At 45.3% G+C, this 6,000-nt stretch overlaps 1 long non-coding RNA gene across 1 annotated transcript in view; it reads right to left on the reverse strand.

Moving 5' to 3' along the window:
* Nucleotides 1–5,121, reverse strand: part of LOC142290733 (uncharacterized) — a 201,790-nt gene extending 196,669 nt beyond the window's left edge. Inside the window, exon 1 of the long non-coding RNA XR_012750376.1 lies at nucleotides 5,005–5,121. This is a non-coding gene — a long non-coding RNA (uncharacterized LOC142290733). The remainder of the gene's footprint in view (nucleotides 1–5,004) is intronic.
* Nucleotides 5,122–6,000: the final 879 nt, after the last annotated feature.

The raw sequence follows: 6,000 nt of genomic DNA on the forward strand, positions 1-6,000 counted from the left end.
CAGGTGGCTAATTGGGCATTCATACTGTATATAGGAGCTATGTAGGGGCTCAAACTGTATATAGCAGGTATATGGGGGATCAAACTGTATATAGAGGGCTATGTAGGGCTCATATTGTATATAGGAGCTATGTGAGGGCTCATAATGTATATAGGATGTTGTGTGAGAGCTCATGCTGTATATAGGAGGCTATGTGGGGGCTCATACTGTATATAGGAGATATGTGAGAGCTCATGCTGTATATAGGAGGTTATGTGGGGGCTCATACTGTATATAGGAGCTATGTGAGAGCTCATGCTGTATATAGGAGGCTATGTGGGGGCTCATACTGTATATAGGAGGCTACGTGGGGGCTCATGCTGTATATAGGAGGCTACGTGGGGGCTCATGCTGTATATAGGAGGCTATGTAGGAGCTCATGCTGTATATAGGAGGCTATGTAGGCGCTCATGCTGTATATAGGAGGCTATGTAGGAGCTCATGCCGTATATAGGAGGCTATGTAGGAGCTCATGCTGTATATAGGAGGCTATGTAGGAGCTCATGCTGTATATAGGAGGCTATGTGGGGGTTTATGCTGTATATAGGAGGCTATGTAGGAGCTTATGCTGTATATAGGAGGCTATGTAGGAGCTCATGCTGTATATAGGAGGCTGTGTGGGGGCTCATGCTGTATATAGGAGGCTATGTGGGGGCTCATGCTGTATATAGGAGGCTATGTAGGAGCTCATGCTGTATATAGGAGGCTATGTAGGAGCTTATGCTGTATATAGGAGGCTATGTAGGAGCTCATGCTGTATATAGGAGGCTATGTAGGAGCTCATGCTGTATATAGGAGGCCATGTAGGAGCTCATGCTGTATATAGGAGGCCATGTAGGAGCTTATGCCGTATATAGGAGGCTATGTAGGAGCTCATGCTGTATATAGGAGGCTATGTAGGAGCTCATGCTGTATATAGGAGGCCATGTAGGAGCTCATGCTGTATATAGGAGGCCATGTAGGAGCTCATGCCGTATATAGGAGGCCATGTAGGAGCTCATGCCGTATATAGGAGGCTATGTAGGAGCTTATGCTGTATATAGGAGGCTATGTAGGAGCTCATGCTGTATATAGGAGGCCATGTAGGAGCTCATGCCGTATATAGGAGGCTATGTTGGAGCTCATGCTGTATGTAGGAGGCCATGTAGGAGCTCATGCTGTATATAGGAGGCCATGTAGGAGCTCATGCTGTATATAGGAGGCCATGTAGGAGCTCATGCTGTATATAGGAGGCCATGTAGGAGCTCATGCTGTATATAGGAGGCCATGTAGGAGCTCATGCTGTATATAGGAGGCTATGTGAGGGCTCATACTGTATATAGGAGGCTATGTGGGGGCTACTGCTGTATATAGGAGGCTATGTGGGGGCTTATGCTGTATATAGGAGGCTATGTAGGAGCTCATGCTGTATATAGGAGCCTATGTAGGAGCTCATGCTGTATATAGAAGGCTATGTAGGAGCTCATGCTGTATATAAAAGGCTATGTAGGAGCTCATGCTGTATATAGGAGGCTATGTAGGAGCTCATGCTGTATATAGGAGGCTATGTGTGGTCTCATACTGTATATAGGAGGCTATGTGTGGTCTCATACTGTATATAGGAGGCTATGTGGGGGCTCGTGCTGTATATAGGAGGCTATGTGGGGGCTCATGCTGTATATAGGAGGCTATGTGGGGGCTCATGCTGTATATAGGAGGCTATGTGGGGGCTCATGCTGTATATAGGAGGCTATGTGGGGGCTCATGCTGTATATAGGAGGCTATGTGGGGGCTCATGCTGTATATAGGAGGTTATGTGGGGGCTCATGCTGTATATAGGAGGCCATGTAGGCGCTCATGCTGTATATAGGAGGCCATGTAGGAGCTCATGCTGTATATAGGAGGCTATGTGTGGTCTCATACTGTATATAGGAGGCTATGTGGGGGCTCGTGCTGTATATAGGAGCTATATGGGGGCTCATACTATAATTAGGTGAGTGTCAGCATACTTAATTATGATAAATAAGTGATATAATTTATATTAATATGAATTGATAATCATAATTATCTTGTTTATAGTAACCCCTTTACGACCTTGGACGTTCCTATATGTTCAAGGCCGTGCCTGTCCCTTCACATGTCAGCTTTTTACCTAGCAGGAGCGGGTGGATTGGAGATCCACCTGCTCCTGTTAACTAGTTAAATCCCGCTGTTAATCACAAATGGAGCGGCTGCACTTTCTCCAGACCTGAATCCCATAGAAATCTACGGGATCAGCTGAGTCACCGTTTAGAGGCCCTAACTCTGTATCCCAGACCCTCAATGACCTGAGGGTCATCCTCCAAGAAGAGATGGATGCTTCTGCAGACAATAACTCCACTTGTGACCAGTAGGAGGCATTATTGTCAGCTGGATTGATCCTCAAGGCCACATGACAACGTATGAAGACGCTGACATTTTTGGGTGAGTGTTTTTCTGGTTTAGTCTCTGCAGATGTGCACCTGTGCGTTAATCACATGTCCTATGACATCATATATCCAGGGGGGAGAGAGATTACAGAGGCGTCAGCAGACTCCGTGTGATTGATCTGTCATATGGCGTAGTTGGCTTCTGTCCTGTTAAATTTGAATTACATTTTTTCTTCATACTTAATGCACTAGAAGGCAGAAGCAAGACAGCTTAATACACAAAAAAATCAGAAATCAGTGCCATTCAGAGATGCAACTTTAGCGGGTTTTTGCATTTCTTGCTTACTTTTTCTGGATGGGGGGATATTGTTCTTGTAAATATAAAAAAAAATCCCCAAAATCCTGACTTGATTTAGCTGTGACTGTCTACCTCACATAGTGTGCGTGTCACAAACATTTTAGTTTTCACATCAATTTTACCAGTCAAATTGTACATTGGTACAGGTTACTCCAATACAGAGCACTGTTTTAGAGGCTGGCTTTTGGACATGAACCTACATTACATTTCTTCTTGCATCATTTTATGGAAAAGGGGTTGAATTTTGTTAGAAAAAAAGCCATTTATCTGTGCGTGTCTGTTTTTGCACACCTGAGTAATGTGACAAATGTACACAACCCACCTACACTGTCACATTGTCCTTTCTGTATCTGCATTTTCCTACCTAATGTTGGTAAGGGTTAATAGTTGGGTTTGAAAAGATAATCAAAACTCAATTACAGTGCTGTACAAAATGTATGGTAAAAGAAAAAGTGTCAATAACAATTGACAGGGTAGCGTAATAGAAAATAAAACAATATAAGAATGTGGGAGCCGCTAGCAGAAGCACCAACACTGGCCCCAACCATCTGGGCAGTAATAGTATAAAATATAAGTCACAATTGCATCAAACAAATGCATTAGTTGGAATAGGATGTTAAAGAATGTAGGGTGCATCACTTATCTGATGTTACCTCTGACAGCGACACCATCAAATGCATTAATGGGTTGGAAAAGGGGGATGTTATGGAATGTATGGTGCATCACTTGTCTAATGTTACCTCTGACAGTGACACCACCAAATGCATTGGTTAGTTGGAATAGGAGGATGTTATGGAATGTATGGTGCATTCCTCTCCTGATATTACCTCTGGCAGCGACACCATCAAATGCTTTAGTGGGTTGGAATAGGAGGATGTTGTGTAATGTATGGCGCATCACTTCTCTGATGTTACCTCTGACAGCGACACTATCAGTTTGAATCAGTTTTCTGCACAGAATGAACTCAGAGTCTCACTAGGCAATGTGAGACTTAGATCCCAAACCTGTCACATGTCTCACAAGCAGGCGAGACCTTCGTGACAGATGTGGTGTCTCTCACTGGCTCTTGGCATCTTCAGTGCTTCCTAAGCCACTAAGTCGTGCGTCATCAAAACATTGCGACTCATGCCATGATGCCACCATGCACATTATGACATCTCAAGAGGTCTACTGGGCCTCAAGTAACATCACGACATGCATCATGATGTCATAATTATGTGGGGCCTAATCGGTGTCGAAGATGCCCTACTGGGCCTCACACAACTTCAAGACGATCTCTGCGATATTGTGATGGAGAGGGGCCCAGTCACTGCCACAGATCCCAGAGAAAGACAAATCACTGGACTGAAGACCCCCACACCCTATTCACAGGAAACAAATTACAAAAAAGTCTGATTTTGACAAAATCTGTTTTTTTTCTTGTGTAAAATTGTCACAATGTGACTGTAGGATGGCAAGAAACAGGGTGTTCCTATGCTGTCCCTCACGCTAGGGAACCCTAGGCTATCCCTAACCTCAGGGTTACTCCTGATGGTGGAGATGCCTGAGTTCCGTACCTGACAATGCTCCTGGCTAGAACTAAGCTGATCCCCCCCCCTTCCACCAGGGAAGAAAGGGGCAGAAATGAGATGGAAACAATTACTTTTTATTTTATTTAAGATGTACAAAAGGTGGGAGGGGGGAATCAGATTAGGGCTAGTCAAGAGCATAGCCAAGAATGGGACTCAACAGGAGTAATCCAGAGGCTAGGAATAAACAGGGTCCAGCAATTGGACTCAGGCATCTCCACCATCAAGAGTAACCGTGATGTTAGGGATAACCAGGGTCTAGGAATGGGACTTAGGCATCTCCACCATCAGGAGTAATACTGAGGTTAAGGATAACCAGGGTCCAGAAATAGGTCTCCGGCATCTCCACCATCAAGAGTAACCCTGAGATTAGGGATAACCAGGGTCGAGGAATGGGACTCAGGCATCTCCAGCATCAGGAGTAACCCTGAGGTTAGGAATAGAATAGTGTCCCCTAGCGTGAGGCACAGCATAGGAACACCTGTCCTTCATCATTCTATAGTCACATAGTGACAAAATATACACTCCCTTTAAGCCTTATATTTTGAAAACAGATGAATTCCTAGTGACCGCTCCTGATTTCGGCATTGTGATCACCCTACTAAGATGCATCCGGGAAGTGTACGGTGCAGACGCGGTGATCCGTTTTTACCTTCCTTGCTGTATGAAGCATTATGTGGTTTCGCGGAGTCGACTTCGGAAGGAATGAGCTATCTGCCGGGTGATCTTCCCCGTCAGGACTCGCTGTTATTCTTTCATTTCTGCCTCCTCTGCTCAACCTTCTGATCCTTAAAAACTAATTTGACTTTGGTTACAAGATTAATAAGCATTTGCTGGGGCCGCGCCATGATTTCCCCAGCGAGGGGGAGAAGCAAACATTCCAAGACTGTCCCCCCCGACTCACATGAATAATGAACCGGGCCAATATCTCGCTTTTTGGTTTGGCCCAAGATTCTGGAGTAGTTAATATCCTGACATAATAGATCTTGGATTACCCTCCTTAAAGGGACTCAAGGTATCTGTCATCTCATTTCCACTCACAAATCCGAGACGCCAAGTTCTACTTTTGCTTTGTGTGGGAGTCACTAATGGACTGTTATTAAATATTATGATAGACACAGATACAATGTTGCCATCTGATTTAAAGGGAAACTACACCCTAAAAATACAGAATGGTTGTTGACGTTTTCAGATCTGAATATCAAGGTGGTTTCCAGGTGGAAGCATTTATTACCTATTCGTACTAGATCGGTGGGGTCTTACTGCTAGGACCCTCACAGATTGCCAGAGGGAGCGCCACTGCTCTACTGTACCCAAAGCCGAAAAACATGGCCGGAGGAATTTTAATGGAGAGGTGGTCAAGTATGTGTGCCGCCTCCGTAACAGCAGCTGAGCTGCTCGGATCCGGGTTCTCAGTGGGTCGAGGGTCTCCGGACCCGGGGGTCGTGCGGCCGCTCAAATGAAGGGGGTATTTACAAGGGATTTTATAGAGTTCGTGACGCCACCCGTAGTATGTGGTAATGTGGAGTACCACCGCTGCAGTTGGGAGTATCCGGGGATGATGGAATGGGGCAGCTTGGTGTTGAGACCTTCCACGGGTAGGGGGAATGCCCCGGGACTCGGTGATGGTGTTCGGTGAGTGCCGTTG

This window comes from Anomaloglossus baeobatrachus, chromosome 2 (assembly GCF_048569485.1).
Source record: "Anomaloglossus baeobatrachus isolate aAnoBae1 chromosome 2, aAnoBae1.hap1, whole genome shotgun sequence".
In the NCBI taxonomy this organism is placed as follows: Eukaryota; Metazoa; Chordata; class Amphibia; order Anura; family Aromobatidae; genus Anomaloglossus; species Anomaloglossus baeobatrachus.